The sequence below is a fragment of the Drosophila montana genome, unplaced genomic scaffold (genome assembly GCF_035044405.1).
Source record: "Drosophila montana isolate Dmon_TW-CO22-7 unplaced genomic scaffold, ASM3504440v1 contig_2127_1, whole genome shotgun sequence".
In the NCBI taxonomy this organism is placed as follows: domain Eukaryota; kingdom Metazoa; phylum Arthropoda; class Insecta; order Diptera; family Drosophilidae; genus Drosophila; species Drosophila montana.
The window spans coordinates 191,074-208,276 of NW_026997035.1; the positions used below are offsets into that span (position 1 = coordinate 191,074).

The following is a 17,203-nucleotide window of genomic DNA, read 5'->3' on the forward strand; positions in this document are numbered from 1 at the left end:
GAGAGCGGGTAGGTGCCAAGCGCCACGAGGAGAGACATGGCCAACTGCAATATGGCCAAAGGCAACAAATAGCTGACAATAACAGCGACAACAACAACAATAACAACAATGACCCCAAGCAAATGCACGACGCGCATATTGAAACCGAAAACTGCAGCCAGAGTTGAGTTAGAGACGAGGTGTAGAGAAGAGTGTGGAGCCAGGCGGAGGGCAGCTGGCAGCAACACGTGACGGGGGTTTTTCATAGATGTGGAGCGACCCACAGCTTTAGCTGCAGCTCTAGAGCTGGAGCTGCCTTGCATTGAAGTTAAGTGAAGTGAAAATGAAAACAAAGTTTAACAAACCGTGGCTAACGAGCTACATTATTAAAACTTCAAAAATGCATAAATTTGCGAAAGGAGTCAAAACGGGTTGAGGGACACTGTTAGGGGAGCTAAAAAAAAAGGGGGCTGCTTATGCATGAGTCGACTGCCTCATGTAACTGCCATATGATAATGTGCAGCAGATCCTGAGCCGGCATTTGAAAGTTATTGACACCTACTCGCCAATCGTGAGCTGGGGGAGGAGGCAGAGACAGCAGCAGCAGCAGCAGCTTGAGATCGCCCGCTCGGGTCTACGCTCCGACTCCTTCTGGCTAGGGCCATAACTCTCACACAAGGTGTTTCAAAATGCTTGTTCATGCGTACACTCAGCGAAAAGGGAGCCTTAAAGAAACAGCTTAAAGAAAACCTAACTAATGAAATATATTGAAACATATTTCATAAAAATATATTTCTTTTTGATTAAAGGAAAACCTTTAAGATGCAAAAAATATCATAAATAAACATATTTATAAATAAAAATGTAACAAACTCTTTCGATGTAATACTATATTTTATTTTTGAAAATTTGTGAACATTTCCTTTTATGTGCAAAATATGCAATGTTAATTTAATGCATTTTATATTCTTAAATAGCTAAAAATTGTTTATATTTAATAATTATATATTTATATAGCGGGTATAACCCGGCCTTGCCCGTGGCACGTATGTTATAAAATCAAAAAAGCTTTGAAAATGATTTTGAAACTGATCGGACGGGAATCAAACAACTTTTATGCAAATCGGAAAACTCTTAAAATTCAACAAAAAAAATCATAAAAATGCATTTTCCACCGAAGGAGTTTAGATTTTGCGAGAAATGTGAAACACGTCTCTAATGATTTTTCTTATAGATCTTTGGAAATAAATTTGAACACAAAACGTCATCCACCCAATCTTCGACCCCCATTTGCACCAAGGAGGATGGATTTTTCAAAAAGTGTGAAACACCCCTCAAATGAATTTGAATATAGATCTTTGAAAATGAGTTTGGGGCCGATCGGATGGTAAACAAAAAACTTTCATACAACCGTTTTCCGCCAATTTACCACTGTTGCGGGTGGAATTTTCCAAATCGTCGAAATACGTATTCATTAAGTTCTTATTGAGAGCTTTGAAAATAAGTTTGAAGCAAATCGGACACAACTTAAAACTTCGCACAAAAAATCTTTAAATCGCATTCCCCACGAAGAAGTTTGAATTCTGCGAAAAGTAGGAAACACGTCTCAAATGATTTTTCTAATAGATCTCTGGAAATGAATTTGAGAGCGAAACGTCACCCACCAAATCTTTGACCTCCATTTCCACCAAGGAGGAATGGATTTTTCAAAAAGTGTGAAACACCCCTTAAATGAATTTAAACATAGATCTTTAAGTACGAATTTGGGGCCGATCGGATGGTAAACAAAAAACTTTCATACAACCTTTATCCGCCAATTTACCACTGTTGCGGGTGGAATTTTCCAAATCGCTGAAATACGTACTTATTAAGTTCTTATGAAGAGCTTTAAAAATAAGTTTGAAGCAAATCGGACACAACTTAAAACTTCGCCCAAAAAATCTTTAAATCGCATTCCCCACGAAGAAGTTTGAATTCTGCGAAAAGTGTGAAACACGTCTCAAATAATTTTTTTATAGATCTCTGGAAATGAATTTGAGAGCGAAACGTCACCCACCAAATCTTTGACCTCCATTTCCACCAAGGAGGAACGGATTTTTCGAAAAGTGTGAAACACCCCTCAAATGAATTTGAACAAAGATCTTTGAAAATAAGTTTGAGGCCGATCGGATGGTAAACAAAAAAGTTACATACAAACATTTTTCGCGATTTTTCCACACTTGCGGGTGGAATTTCCCGAAACCCCGTCTTAACGTGCACCTACATCACATAAGGTAACTACAGTGAAAATTTCAGCTTCCTAGCTCTTACGGTTTGGGCTGTGCGTTGATCACCAATCAGTCAGTCAGTCAGTCAGTCAGTCAGTCAGTCAGGACAAACAGTTATATATATAGAGATTAATAATTATATTTAATATTTTAGTTAACATATTTTGTTTAAAAGCTCAAATTGTGGATGACTTAATCTGTTGCCAAAAATTTATTTTGAGACCCATTTTGATGTTTTTCGATATCCTACTTTTGTCAAATTCATGATCAGCGATTTATAATTTGTTATCGCATTTTAAGCTTAGTGCTCTCCCTTTTTTTGAGTGTACGCAGTTGGGCACGATCTTTGCGCCGGAGACAGACGAGAGTTGGCAGTTCGCGACTTGCCTGCAAGTCATTTTGCGCATATTAGTTGGCCATTAGGCGCACAGACAGACGGACTGTCAGTCCTTCAGTCGGTCCTGCCGTCCGTCAGTCTGTCAGTCAGACAGTCAGTTAGTCAGCTGCAAATCGCATTAAAATTCAGCTGGTGTTAAATATTACAAGCGCCTAGCCCCAACGCCCCCAACCGAATGTCGAGTGTGCGGGGCTAAAGGTTTTCTCACTGATTCGCTGCTGCTGCCAGTCAAGTTGTACGTCACTCAACAAGCCGCAAGGGGGTGGTTGGGTGGAGGGTAGAGGGAGGGTAGGGGCAGGGGTGTGTGTTGTGTAGTGACTGGCAGCTGTTGCAGCTGAGCTGTGCTGCAGTTTATTTGCTTGTGAAATGTTATGGCAACGTCTGCGTGATATGTTAATCATGCAGCAATGGAACGTGTGCTTCGCGTCCAGGATGCGGATGTGGCCAAAGCTAAAGCCAAAGCACTTGCCGCACAATGAGCGAGAGAGAGCGAGAAATAACACAGTGGCAAGGCATAAATGTCAAACAGTTACCACTTACAACAGCTCAAGCACATATACACATTATATGTGTGCTCATTCGATAGCTGTGCAGGGGTCAAGCGAACTGACGTTTCACTAAAGTTCTTGGCAAGCAATTCCAGGCTTGTTTGATCTGTATAATAGTTTCTGGTGCTGGCTTATGTAGTACGTATAAGTTTAATCTTTAAATTAGCCTTGAAAAAGAAGTAAGCCTTTTGTATACGCATTCAAAATATGTTGAGATTTATCGTAATCATCACGGCGTCGTACCACCGGGGGATAGGAGGCTGGCCAATTGTGCCGTTGTTGTGCCACCAGGTGTTAAAAAGGTTGCCAATTGCCACGGACAGACGAATTCCTTAAAATATTCAATATACTATTAAACAAAAATATAAAGCCATAAAAATACAAAAGCATTGATAATTGGATACGCCTTTGTTTTTATTAAATGAAAATATGGATTGCCATGAGGCTTAGCATCAAATTTATTCTCCTGAAACACATAAATATTTATCGTAAAACCTATTTAAAGACGATGTTCAGCTGTTCGAATTTGTATCTTATTAAAACGATACTACATTTAAAAGCGCTTGCGTCTAAGAATTTTGCTAGTATGTTTGATGACATTCAGTTTTAACGATTTGATAAGAGTCATAAGTCACCCATTTTTCACACATGAAGCTGAATTCCAGCAATTTGTTTCCAATGTTTCCAATGAAGAAGAACTTGATCGTACAAAACATAATACAGTTTCATACAAAAGTTTACCGGCCCAGAGTGGATCTTAGTGAAACCATCGTGTAGCTCGAGTAGCTCATCCTAAGCAACTATTTTTTAAATCCATGAGGCTTACTCAATTCGTTTAATATAATTTTAAGCAGTCGCTGGCTAATAGTTGGTCTAAGCTAGGCATCACATTTAATCACAGACCTATCAGTCTTAATATTGGCCATATTTAGCTGGGAATTTGTTGGCCATTTATAGCTCTACCTGCAGTTAAGCAACAGGCTGCTCACATTTAAAACTCTCCCAGAGCATAAACAGCAATTATAGCGGGCTCAAAGCGAGTAGACAGATCCGAGCCATGAAATACCAACACCCGACAGCTGTAAACAACAATTTGCTAGGCCACAAAAAAAAAAAAGAAAGAAAGCAAGGCAACGAAAACGTGCGCGAAAAAAAATGTATATATATAAGACGGAGCTGGAAATACCAATAAGTTGGCAAGATCGTCGGGGCCTTATAAAAAAGTTATTTAAAACGCCAGCCGCAATGGCAAATGATGATGATGATGAGCAGCCCGTTGCTGCCCGGGCTAAAACGTTAAAACGTTTAACGTTTTGGCAGGCAACAGACACAGAAAACTTGAATGAAAACCCCAAACGAGAGCCCAAAGACCACAAACTGAGCGTAATGAGCAAATTTATGGTCAATTGATAATTTAGTGGCATTCGGTATCATCAATTATGGCGGATGGGGACTCGCAGCTCGCAGCTCCAGACTCGAATTGAACGATTGCAGCTTGGCTGCTGTAGCTATAGCTATAGCCGGACATGTATCTGTATCTTAGCCTGCACCCCGTTTTTTTTTATCCCCCCTCCCTTATGGAAGATGAAGTATTGTTATGGGGCCCAATGAACCACAAATTGTGCAAAAAATGTTTGGGCATTTTTGTGGCACGCATGAATTATGCTCCCGCGGCTCATCATTAGCTGCAGCCGTGCTTTATATAATTTGTCAAAGCCTTGCTTCTAAACAGTCCAAAATTAGGTCACATGTGGCTTAAACCGGCAGCACAGCATCAGAAGCTGCTGCGCCTGGCGCTGGTCTAGGCCCGGCTCACAATTTAAGCCGCTAATTGAACGCTTTGCCTGACACATGGTATAAATCACACACGCACACACACACACTGCTGACTAGCGGGGGGCTGGGGGAGCGCGCTCGAATTGCTCTGCTGCACCTTGCATACCTGCTGCCTGGGCACACTGTGCACGTCGCCATGTTTATGCCAATAATATGCCATAAACTATAGGCAAGGAGCAGCCAGACAGACAATGGCCAAGATGCAGGCCAAAAATGGCTAAGAAACGCGTCGCGCGGCTTCCTCTGATAAAGTTTATGAACGTCTTGGCCTGGTCAATGGCAACTGTGTAGGCAGCCACTTTGTCAGCTGTGTGTGCCCCCTACCCTCCACGCGCCCTCTGAATGTCCTTGAGTGCGGTGCTAAACTTTTAGCATCAGCTGCAACTTTACGCACAAGTTGCCGCGCATAATTTACTCCCCTTCCCCACCGCCCTACGCCCCTGCGTAATTATTGGCCAGATGCATGTTGTTTCTGGACTGGGTTTTTGGGCTTGGGCTCGGGCTCGTGCGCGGGTTCGAGCTCGGGTTATATGTGAGTGCATTAGAGGCAACCACAAATTGTTTGGTTTGCTTTTCGCGCAAATTGTAGTCATAATTTTTCTACAAGCTGCTACAAACTGGGCTTCATTATGGCCCAAATGCAGCTCTATCTGAGCTAAGCCACGTTCTCGATATGGCTAATAAATAATTTGTATGTGCTATATTGCCCATGCTTCGATTTAAGAGTCTATTGTGCATAATTATGGGAACCTCTGAGTTTGAATTAAATGTAGAACAGAAATTTAAACTAATCTCTATATAAAAACCGTTTGTCCTGACTGACTGACTGACTGACTGACTGAGTGATTGGTGATCAACGCACAGCCCAAACCGTAAAAGCTAGGAAGCTGAAATTTTCACTGTAGCTACCTTATGTGATGTAGGTGCACGTTAAGATGGGGTTTCGGGAAATTCCACCCGCAAATGTGAAAAAATCGCGAAAAACGTTTGTATGTAACTTTTTTGTTTACCATCCGATCGGCCTCAAACTTATTTTCAAAGATCATTGTTCAAACACATTTAAGGGGTGTTTCACACTTTTCGAAAAATCCGTTCCTCCTTGGTGGAAATGGAGGTCAAAGATTTGGTGGGTGACGTTTCGCGCTCAAATTCGTTTCCAAAGATCTATAAGTAAAATCATTTGAGACGTGTTTCACACTTTTCGCAGAATCCAAACTTTTTCGGGTGGAATGCGACTCAAAGATTTTTTGTGCGAAGTTTTAAGTTGTGTCCGATTTGCTTCAAACTTATTTTCAAAGCTCTACATAAGAATGTCATGAATACTTGTTTCAGCGATTTGGGAAATTCCACACGCAACAGTGCTAAAATGGCGGAAAACGTTTCTATGAAAGTTATTTGTTTACCGTCCGATCAGTTTCAAAATCATTTCAAATTTGTTTGAGAACATTGATTTTATAACATACGTGCCACGGGCAAGGCCGGGTTGTACCCGCTAGTATGATATATAGCTATAAATATATTTACTTTATTTTTTTGTTTAACAGAATTATTTGGAAACTATTAATATACGGTTTTAACATAAATAATAGTATACCGTTGCTAGCAACTAAATTGCATATATTTAATTTGATCGATAAATATTTGAATTTTCGATAATCGATTTATCGCTTCTGCGATATCGAGCAAAGGAAACCGCATTTAATTAATCAAAGCTCGTTTATCCCAGCGCTTGTATATAGTCTTTCCAGATAACTAATTCTTTTGCCCTGCACCTTTACTCCAATTTTTAATTATTTGTATATGCCGAATTTTATATTATTATATATATTCGATTATTTATTCGATATCGAAACAACTATTTAAATTTACAAAAAAAAATGAAATTTTCCAACTTTAGCATTCGTATAAATTGCACACAGAAAACTTGAGAATGTAAAGTTTGTAAATACTTAAATGTTGCCTAATTGCAAAGGCTGCAATAACAGCAATCAATAGAGGTAGAAACAATTGCAATTTCCAGGAATTGTTTAGGGAAACAAATCGACCATACACACATGCGCGAGTCCGTGTCCGGGTCCTGGTCTCGGTCTCTATATGTGGCGACCATTATTGAAGCCCCGACAACGTTCCACATTTGTGTTGGCAAGTGCCACAAATCCCACATCAATCAAAATGTGCGTTGTCTACAACAACCACAACAACGATAATACGTAACAACAGATGTGGGACTCCCCCACTGTTCTCTCTCTCTCCTTTCGCTCACTCTCAGGCTCTCTCTTTCACATGCCGCTCGAAGTGCGACAATTGACCCGTTGCGAAATTAAACCAAGATTGAATAACCGCTAAGGACAACACTGCAAGCCCAAATTATAGCGCCCATCGATCGGACCATTCAATCAGTCCCACGTGGTTTGCTGCACGCCTTATGCAAAGTCCCACAACGGTAAATTGTGCCATAGCACAGTGGTCGCAAGTGTTGCCAAACGTGGCACAACAATCGATTACAAGTGTTGCCAAATAACGTTATAAAAAAGTAACTAAGTCCAATGTTAAAAATAGCTAGAATTCATAGACAAATAAAAGGTGTTATTGAGAAAAACAACTAAATCTGTTTTAAATTTTACTATTTCCGGCTGACGAACTCGTGAAGCTAGCTTTATTTAGCTGAATTGACCAAACCATTATTAAAATTATTAATTAATTAATTCAACTGATATCACCTGTCGATCACGGAACGTAACCAAATTTAGGTAGCAAAAATAGCCGAATTGGCAATATTAACTTTTACCACCATAAATAGAGTAAATAGGCATATGAAATGGATTTAATTTATTTAAATTTTTATTTAGCTGGCTCGAGGTCCGTGGTTCAGTTTATTAAAAACCAAAAAACAATTTAATAAATTAATGAACAAAATTTGTTATGCTATATATTTTTCCGGTACATTTCGGGTGACCGAAATGCGGTTCTTGACGTGGAGATTAAAATTTATTTATTTTTTTTGATGTTTACATTTCTAAATGTTTACGTTTCTATGTTCACATTTTTATATTAAATGTTAACATTATGATTTAATAATGCATAATACATCATAATAAATAAATTGTATTTAAACTGTGATTTATCTGCTTGCCTCTACTTTTTTTATTATTTACTTCATTATTGTTATTATTGAAATAAACCTATTAATGCTTGCATTTACACATTAATTGTTTGTAATTTAATTAACTAATAATATTTTTATACCTAGAATATAATTGTATTTATTATTTATTGTGTTTATTATTATTTTATTTTTAACCAATTGTGTTTGACATTTCACGCGTTATTGCACCACTGTGCCATTACCAACGTCGCTGGAAATGGCTTTGCATGCAAATTATGATATTATGCCACGCCTTACGCCCCCAAAGAACACATACAGAGAGAGAGAGTGCCCGCCTAGCTGGGCGCGGGCAAACTTTAAGTTCGCAGGATGTGTCCTTCGTCCTTTTCTGCATTGATTTTGTATTTCCAAGGAAGTCGCGCGGAAGCTTGTTAGTGCGCCAGACCCCGCTCCTCCCCTGTTACCTACAGCTTTAAAAATTGCTTTGCATGCAGTTTTCTGCAAGCCTGCCGCGCCCCCTTGCAAAACTGGCCGCCCCCTCATCAGCGGGCGCGCCCACATAGAGACAGAGCCTCGGCCCGAGCTATTACGCTGGCAAATTGCAATGTAATTAGTTTTTACATTTCTATATAGTCGGGAACGTATAATTGTGGAAAATGGCATTTCTAGTTAATTAATGGCTTGGATAGGACGCCGAGCGACAGAGACGTGAGCGGAGAAAGAGATGGAAGATGAGAGACCGACTCCACCTCCCCCTTCAACCACCTGCTGTTATGTGTAAAACTTTCTGCACACTTTTCGCCGTGTGGCGTGCAACAACAAAAAGTGCAGTCACCTACATGTTGCAGCACACCCAACCCCCCTACCCATCCCGCCCTTTTCAATCCACCCCTCCCCATTGCCAGTGCTACCCCCCGCTTACAACTGTGGCAACTTTTGCTTGAATTGCTTGAAAATTTAATTAAAATGTTGGCATTTTTGTGCACGAATTGATTTTTACGAGTTGGCCCAAATAAAACAGAAAATTATCAAAAGAGCTCAGAATATTTGCAAAATAACAACAAAAATATTGTTTGAGTGCACATGTGTGGGGAGGGCGTGGTAGCCGCTTTTACGCCCTCCATTCACAGCTGACCCTCAAAATGCAGCGTGCAGGAGCTCAGCTCGGCTCAGCTCAGTGTTGATTCAATTACGAATATGTTTGATTAAAATTTAATTTTCAGTAACTGTTTTTTTAACATTCGCTTTTGTTGTTGTTGTATCTATTGTCTGCCCTTTGTGTACCAATTTAATTGTGGCAATTGATTCTTTCGTGCAGCACATCAAAGCGAATGGAAATTAGCTTTCTTTTCGTACAGGAATTCGACTGCTATCCGATTGATTATGATCTTTTTTGAGGGGCAGTCGAGTGAGTAGTGTAGTGAGCTAAGCGTCGGCATGAAGTTTAGGGTTCGAGCTCGCGGACAGAAAGAATTTGTTTTTCCTATAAAAGGTATTTATTGTTTAGTAACAGATTATAGATAGGCAGCTAAAGGATATAGTAGTTCAATCCGCCAGAGTTCGACATATGTTTACCTGCCACAGGAAAACTTCTTGTTAAAGGGAAGAATTTTTATAGAAAGAGACAGACTGAGGGAATTGACTATATCTACACAAAGAGAAAAGCGGCGGGCTAATGACAAGACTTTTCGTACTTGATTTTATACCAAATAATTCGTTACTTTTTGGGCCCGAATCGAGCTAAAAATTCTTGAGATAAGTATAATTCGTACTTAGTTTCATTTAAGCTCTAAAAGGTCTTAGAATAAGTATTAATATTCTTGAATCAAGTTTAAAAAAAGTTACTTTAAGCAGTATATGTATTTAATTCAAGTCAACAAAAGAATCAATTTGAATCAAATATCCTTCGGCTTGCTCAGTAGTCGCAAAGCTGGAAAGCGCAACAAAGTTGAGAAAGAATTGGCACGCAATCGCTCGCTCAATTTTTTTCTAATACTTTTGCTGAAGCCGATGCGTGCCATTTCAGAGTTCAGAGTTCTACCAGTGCAATTGTAGAAATGTACACGCAAAAGAATGCGACAGTGCCGGACAAAAGGCTTCGGAAGCTTCTTAAGCAGTTTGGTTTGGCGCACCTGCTTTCTTATTTAGAGGGTAAGTCGGTCCATACGTATGTATGGGTGTAATTATTCATGAGTATACATACATATACACTTACACAGACAATACACATATGTAGGTATATTTGTATGTACATCATATGTATTTTTGCAAACGACACGGCGTCGTCTCAACGGCTGCGTCTTTGCTATTTTCTAGCGCGATTAATTTCGTCACTATTCAACATATGTATGTGTACACATTTTATATGAGCTCTCAAAAAAAAAACAACTTTAACATTGTTTCGCTTTAGTTTTCTCGTATTTATTCAGTTCAAGCAATTGTGTCACATTTCTGCGTAATCAAAGTCCAATCGCTCATTCACTCTTTTTTTTTTGTAATGTCAGAGATCAACAAACAAAACCTCAGTCACAGGCTGACATGCAGAAATTTGCATAAAATAACAAACCTAAAAACGGACACGCCCAGCGACAGCAACAAGAGCAGCGGCCGCATTTGAGCTGAAAGTGAAAATCGAATAGAAAATGCTACCGTTTTATTTGTACAGCGCTTTGTCCACTGACCATTGAATTTGTTTTTGTATTTATTATTTATTTTGGGCGCCTAATTTAAATAAACATTTATTTGTACAAAGGCCCAAATAGGTTGAGCAAATGACTTCCTGAATTGTGTGCAGCAGCAACAAACCAGCAACACACAAAAGAAGAGAAAAAACAGCCAAATTGCATAATCAGTGAGACAAATGCAGCGGATTATGAAATCCTTCGCTCAAAGGCTGCCCCGGCACGGCTGGAAGCCGCACACAGACGGCCAGACGACCGGACGGACGACGGTCGGACGGACGGACGGACGGACAGAAGGCTGTGAGGCTGTGAGGCTGCCAGGCAACGCCAGGCAACTAACAACAACAATGTAACCAGCTCTGGCCCTGGATTGGGGAAAACTGGCAGCAACCTGTCGCATATTTAAAGCGATTAACGGCACGATTTCAGTTGGCAGCGCTGCCTCAGCATAGAAATTGAAATTGAAATGCTTTTGGCAGCGCCAACACTTTTGCTACTCACATAGGGCAAAGCGGGTACCTCAGCTGCGTCAGCTAACTTGACAAAATAGAACACAAGGTGGACAATGTTGTCTTCAGCTAGATACCTTGAAGATAGACAAGATACTAATAAGAGAAGGTTCAATATAATTATGCCTAAACAATAATCCGCAGGTACAGCTAAGAGGCTTTTGTATAGGAATATAGAGATTGAGTTTTCAATTTTGTCTGGAAGTAGAGTTCGGACAATCACGTAATATAATAAATCCGGAAGATATGGCTAAGATATTATTATATACTAGAAGGTAAAATGATTTTCTATTTTTTCTGGAATAAAACTCATAATATCAGCAAAGATAAGATTCATGGTAAATATAGTTAAGATACAAAAGTATAAGGATTAATAGTTTTTATTGTTTGGAACAATAATCCGTAGACATAGCTAAGATTCCTTTATATTGATACATAAAGATTTAGTTTTTAGATTTGCCTGGATTAAAAGTTCGTACAATCAGATAATATAATCATAATATATGGCTAAGAAACCGTTATATACAAGTAAAAGATTGAGTTTCTGGAATAAATATGTTTAAAATCACTATATGTATAAATATGAAGATTGGAGCTTAAATTTTGTTGGCATTTAAAACTCTTACAATCTCTTAAAATAAAAATAGATAAATATTTAATTAGCTGGCTCGAGGTACGGAGTTTAAAAATAGATAGGTCTCGGAAACCATGGTTGATTCTTTGAAAATACATCAAAATTATTTCGTACACATTTTACATTTCTATTCCGTAAATCGAACCTATAAGATTTTAATTGAACTGCTTGTAATTAATTTATGCTTTCTATTCTATATTTTCAGTTCAGTTCAGTTCAGGAAAAAGGATTCGAGCCCGTGAACCGCTTGCTGTATGACGTTCGTTCCTACAATTACTCTAGAAAGTTGGAAACACTTTCGAAAATAGAAATTCGATTAGGAATCACAACACCTGAAAATTCAGTAAACAAATTGGGACTATCTTATATATTTTTTCAAGGTAAGTGTATTTAAAATTCATAGTGCTTTAAATGTTGTGTGTTCCTTGGCTTCTTTTCTGTTGTTGCAGCTGTTGTTGTCGTCGTTGTTGTTGTTGTTATTATTGCAATTCGTGTCTCTGGCATCGCAGACAAAATTGAAAACGTTTGTAAATACTTTGAAAGCATTTGCAGCAATTGAACAAATACAAAATAGTTTTTTGCCGCCGCTCTTTGGGAAATTGTGAAAAATAAAATAATATATATGCATGTACTCACACACACACACACACATACATACAGCGTGAGTTGTTTCTGTTTTCTATTTCTATTTATTTTTATTATTTGCCAGCTTTTCCTTTCGGCCTTTCCTCCAGTTGGCCATTGCAATTGCGGCGCTGCGACTGACCTATAAATAAAGTTGGCAACCAACAGCACAACTACGGCCCAAAATGGCATCAGCGAAAATTGTGCAATAATAACTAACAACTACAACAACATTTATAGAAAACACGCTCTCAATTTCCTAGCCAATTGGCCATTTCTTTAACTGGCCAAGCGCAACTGATTGACTTTTGAACTTAACCAATTTTTGAGGCGGCTCAAATTGTTTGGGCCCGCAATTTTTTTAGTATTTATGTTTAACATTCATTTTGAGTAGAAGGCTGGGAATCTGAGATACATCTATGTATTAACATGAATATGATGCAAGGATAAAATCTAAAATATATAAAAAATGTTTGATTTATATTATATTATCAATTAAGCTATTTGCCTATATTTGCAGACTTTCAAAGAACCGAACTCAGCCCAAAGTTAGGTTTAAATCATATATTGTTAATCTTTGTTTAGTTTTACTTGAAAATGTGCCAAATCAGCATGCAGATATTTCATACCAATACCATTTGCTTGGCTTGAAATGCAATATTTAAAATTTTGTTAAAAATAATTGTGGTGAAAAGCCAAACACTTAAACGCTCTGCCAACTATTTGATGTGATGTATTTGAAGACTTTTACCTTTAGCCCGTGCAGCTGCAGCCAGTGTTGAATTTCTGCTGCAAAGCCAAGAGCACAGGAATTGATGATGGTCTCTTAGTTTGTGAAACTTGCCTCGCTTCCAGCTACCCGCCTGTCCAACAAGTACCAAACGCTGCTCGTAAACTAAAGCCAGGGCTAGCAAAAAAAATAAACCCCCTCCTAAAAGAAAACAGCCAGAACTCAACAAGCTCTTCCACACAAGCACACGCACACAGAGACAGTTTGTAACTGTAGCTCAACTACATGGCCAATACCAGAGTCTCTGCTGAGGATGTGTTTGCCTCAAGCATGCTTCGCAGAGAGCGAGCGAGCATTATGCTTATATCATAAAACAAAGAATTTCGGTTATTTTTGCAGAGCTTCTCTTCTCTTGCCGCAGGACAGGCATTGGGTTGCTCTGGCGCACTTAATGGCAAAAGCTTTTATCAGCTCCGATTACACAATTTAAAGCAACAAAACTGTCACTTTAAATGCAATACAAAATGCCACGCCCCACCCATACACACGCCCCCCGCAACTAACGCCCGTTTTGAAGGGTTTCATAGCATAGCACCTGGAGCTGTAGACCCATTGAAAAGTCCTGCGGTTGCCGCACCGCAACATTGTTGCCGAAAACCAACGTAACCCAAGCCAAGACAGGCGCACAGCTGGCAACACCCAGCCGCCTATACACCCGCGCCCCGCTTGTTGGCCAAGTGTAACTCAGCTTAAATAAATTTAATTTAATTACCAGTAAAAACCGCATGAGTGACTCTAGCTAGATGAGTGAGCCGTGCAAGGACGTGCCAGCTATCTCACACAGTTTGCTACACTACACTACCTGCGCCGCCCCCGCACTGCCCGCTCCAGGTGCACAGGCATTAGAGAGTCTTACCTGGCTTTACATAGTGTGCGTGTTTTTGTTTGTGTGTGTGCATGTGTTTATTTAGGAAATAACATTTTTGTGGCAACACATTTTTGGATTTTATTACAGAGTGCGGCGGCGGCACGTTGAGTGCGCAATCCCCGCTACCCGCCGCCAGGCTCACGCTCCGCTTGAGGTCAACATGCATTTTATCACTGCAAACAACAACCTGACTCAACACACTCTGACGATAAATAACCTTAATGTAGTGGCCACTGCTGTAGCTGCCTTTGCCTTTCGTTTTAATTACAGGCGGCCACTGAAATTTCAAATTTCAAAGCATACTTTTAGGCGTCGCTGAAAAAAGTGCTCGAGAAAGTGTTGCCGCAGCAAACGGGCCATTACACACTCACACCCACACACCACATTCACACTCTCACTACACCTACTCACCACACTCGCACTGCACTCACCACACTCGCCTAGCTGGGTTTCGGGGCCTGCCTGCCGCACAAGGTCAAGTGACTCGAAAACTGCTGCTGCACTTGACGCTCAGCGTCACGATTATTATGCAAATTGGCCCCGCAGTGTTTGCACACGTGAGCAAATACTTGAGAAGCGGCTTAGCGAAGAGCTACAGCCACTCTAGACATCCACATAGCTTGGCTAGGGGCGGGGCGACGAGAGCTTGCAGCGGCCAGAAAAAGTAAGAGTTACCGAGTGTGATCAGTATGAATTAAACTGCTTTTTCTGCCAGGACTCCCAGCAGTTCCATCCCATCCCATCCCATCCCAATGCAATGAACCGACCATTTGCATATAAACATATCCCAATACTCCGCTATTGCATTCATATTCAGGTTTTAACCAATTATATCACTTGAAAATAGAAAAACGGATATTTAAAAAAGAATATTTTTAAAAAACTTTAAAATGTCATAGCTCAGGCAAGTGGAGTCCAATCTTGGAAATATATAGCTCATTCATCTCGTGAATGTCTCTAGAATATATAATTTATAGAATAAAGTCGTCAAATTCGGGTTTTTAGAAGGCACGCGCTTTTGGAAAGATTTGGAGCGTTGAACTCGTGGAGAGCCATAGAATAGATTGGCATCAAAGTTGATATAAAATGGCATTATTTTTGATGGCAGACTGTAGTTCTTGTCCGTACCAGTTTGAAGAGGTATATTACTCCGAAATCGGAATGCATTTACCCGAGATATTTTAACTCGAAATTTTTCAAAAACTTTAAATTGTAGTATCTCGGCCAAATGAAGCCCGATTTTGGATAGATTGAGTGCAGGGCCAAAAAGTAGATTGGCATCAAAGTTAAAAACCTTTAAACGGTCACTTCATATAGAATGTGGGGTTTTGGATGGTAGACGATAGTTCTGGTCTGTACCAGTTGAATGAGACATATTTTTCCAAAATCGGACAGTATATATCCAATATATTCGAATTAAAAATTTGTTAAAAACTTTAAAATGCCATAAATCTGGTAAATAGAGCTCGGTTTTGGAAAGACTGAGCATTTATTTATCGTAAAAGCCCATAACATCGATTATAATAAATCCCGATATTCGGGATCCGTTCGATTTGAAATAGGTATATCATTCAGAAACCGGGCTGTATTTACCCGAGATATTTTAATTCGAAATTTGTTTAAACACTTTAAATCGCCAGATCCCGGCACAATAATTCCCGATCCCGGGAAGACTGGGCGCGATGAGCTTGTGGAGGTCCATAGAATAGATTGGCGTCGAATATTTTTGATTTCAGACCAAAGTCATTTATGTAAGAAAAAAAACGTGATGATGCCAAGAGATCAGTACGAGTTCAAAATTTCCAAATCTTTCCAAAACCGGACCATTATTAGCCGAATTATCGGAAAAAAAAGAAAAACTCCAAAATAATAACGTCATCGTTTTTTCAAACGTTTTCTTTTGTTTAAATTTTGAATCTTTTAAGTAGTAAATTCCATCTATTGAATTAAAAAAAGCTTGATCCACGGGCCCTTGTCATTTTTTACCAATTTAAATGCCCCATTCCGGCCGAATAAGCCTCGATCTTGGAATGATTGGTCGTGTTCGACTCGTGGTCAAAGCCTTTTTTAGCCAAATCGTAACTCCTTGCCATATCATTTTTGGTCAAGTCTTATAATGCGGATTTTTAGACGCCAATCGATAGTCGGGATTCGTTCGAGTTGAAAGAGGTATATTACTCCGAAATCGGACGGTATTTGCCCGAGATATTCCAACAATTATATTTAAAAAGAAAACTGTCAATGACTATTTCTCAAATGATTTTGTTTTTTCTTTTCAGATCAAAGAATTTAAAAGCAGTATTCAATCCCACGACCTTTACTAGTTTAAAATTGCTTCTTGCAGGATCGACTTTAATATACTTTAGTTATGCCCATTTATAGTCTATAAAGTCGGATATAAAATAAAACACGCAATAATTATAAGATATACTCGTATATGTATTAGTTTAAGTGCATTTTGTAATTTAAGGACATAATATGTTATGATAAATAAATAAATTATATAATTATAAAGGCAAGCTCCTGATTTTAAATGGGGATAAAAACAAATTTTGCCACTGTTAAAATTGCCAATCTTAACAGGCGGCTGTTAAAAAACAGCTGTTAGGTACGCTGTAAAAGTGGCTGGCAGTGACGTCACGTTAGAGGGGCACGTCAAATTTTCCGAAAATTCGGCAAAAGTACCAGGCGAACAGAAATGCCCAGCAGGCAGGCGATTAAAAATAAAAAATTAATTCATTGCATACGCGCAAGGGATAACATGTTAGGCTACTGTTAACTTAGCAGAATTTTAGCTTGGGGCTGTTAATTAGCAGCTGTTATGCACACTGTACAGGTGACTGGCTGCTAAGTGGCAGTGACGTCACGTTAAAGGAGCACGTTAAATTTTAACGAAAATTGGGCAAAAGTACCAGGCGAACAGAAATGCCCAGCAGGCAGACGATAAAAAAAATTTAAAATAAT

General features: G+C 39.3%; 1 long non-coding RNA gene across 5 annotated transcripts in view; it reads left to right on the forward strand.

Annotated features, from left to right (window-relative positions):
- The window catches only part of LOC135427166 (uncharacterized), a 198,976-nt gene extending 182,270 nt beyond the window's left edge, over positions 1 to 16,706 (forward strand). For 3 of the 5 annotated variants that reach the window (XR_010435998.1, XR_010435997.1, XR_010436000.1), the window contains 2 exons: positions 12,163 to 12,337; positions 16,519 to 16,703. This is a non-coding gene — a long non-coding RNA (uncharacterized LOC135427166). Of the gene's footprint in view, positions 1 to 12,162; positions 12,338 to 16,518 lie in introns of all 5 variants that reach the window. The other 2 variants (XR_010435999.1, XR_010436001.1) reach the window with 1 other exon arrangement.
- The last annotated feature ends 497 nt before the right edge of the window (positions 16,707 to 17,203 follow it).